A 1,681-nucleotide genomic window follows, 5' to 3' on the forward strand; every position below is an offset into this window, starting at 1 on the left:
ATTATATCCGAGGATTCATCATATTGACGTTACCTAGTATATTATAATATCTATCTTTTATAATCTATGGAAAATCTCACAGTTGTCGCAGATAACAATTCTAGAATTTCAATAAGCAAAGCAGATATGAGCAAAAAACTTATTGCGTTCCGTATAATTTTATTTTTCATAAATTACAATATTTTAAGTTCTGTATTCTATAGAGCGTTTCCTCATCGGCGTCACAGTTCACCCAGGTCACGGATTCCGCCGAAATAGTCAATAATTAAAGTACGTTTGTTTTCATATTCTTTTGAGGCTTAATTTTACTTTGATTTTTTCTAAAATATATGGTAAAAAATAAATCATATTTCGCTATAAAAAAATAATAACGTAAAATATTTTAAATTTGCGTGAAATAATTCATTAATTATGATTATAACCACATTGACTAAACAGATTATTAGGCATTAGTACAACAGTAGGTTAAACCCATTTTTGCCAAAAAAATTACATTTGAAAGTGTCATCGTGTATATAAATTATAATAATATATTCTAAAAGATTCATTAATCCACGAATACCTACTATTTTAAAATTACAACAAAATAACTTAAGTCGTTATTCTTTGTTGTAATAAGTAATTTCGTCCAAATTTGAACTTATAATGTCTGTAAAAATCTGTTTTTAATAGATTATTTAGATTTTTTTGGTTATAAACTATTTATGAGAATTCTTGTTTTACATTTTCAATCCTTGGCAATAAAAGTTCGAACATTTTATACATTTTTAATTACTAAATAGTAATTTGTAAGATACATTTTGTTAAAAATTGAACTTTAATTACTTACAAAAATATCGTGCCTATGGATCTTTATTGTTTCTCAACTGCTATTATAACTACTTATGAGGTAACTTTGGAACAAATGCAGTTTAGTTCCCACGCGATTTTTTCTATTTTTTTTCCCAAAATGTGTGCCTCAGAGCACTAAATACAAAAGTTTTGTGTGCATAAAGAAGAATTTGATATAAGCCCCCTTATTTTAAATAAATTTAAAATTATTTTAAATATATTTATTTATTTAATTATTTATATATTTTTAAATTTATTTTAAATAAATAGTTTTGTTCGTGAATCAATCGGCAGACAAGGTACAGTGAATACATTTTTTTGCTTTTTTTCCTTAGACTTTGTGCACTTTATGCGAAGTCTATGCGATATCTCAAACTGAATTCTCATGTAAGTTACAATGTGATGAAATATAGATGATTATTTTGCGACATCTCATGCACTAACTTCGCAAAACCGGTCATTAAGCGTCACGGCACTCAGAGAAAAGTGTCGTCAGAATAATGAAAAACGACTGTAAAATTAAAGAAAAAAGGTGATGATTTCGAGCCTATGAAATTTCACCATAAAAATAAATAAATGTACAGATTTAATTCAATTAAATCTTAAGGGTTCAATAATAACACAATTATCATTATTTTAATACAATTATTATTTGTAATAAGAAAATAATACTTTTGAAAATAAGAAAATCAAATCATTTAATTAAAAAAAAGATACTCAAATTAATTGATCAACTATTATTATTTTAAAAACATTTTTACTTAATAATAAAGACACAATGTTTTTAAAACTAAGATAATAATGTAATTAAATTAAAACTATTTTACTTCAACTAAATATTCGATTTTAA

This window comes from Acyrthosiphon pisum, unplaced genomic scaffold, assembly GCF_005508785.2.
Source record: "Acyrthosiphon pisum isolate AL4f unplaced genomic scaffold, pea_aphid_22Mar2018_4r6ur Scaffold_21100;HRSCAF=23030, whole genome shotgun sequence".
In the NCBI taxonomy this organism is placed as follows: Eukaryota; Metazoa; Arthropoda; class Insecta; order Hemiptera; family Aphididae; genus Acyrthosiphon; species Acyrthosiphon pisum.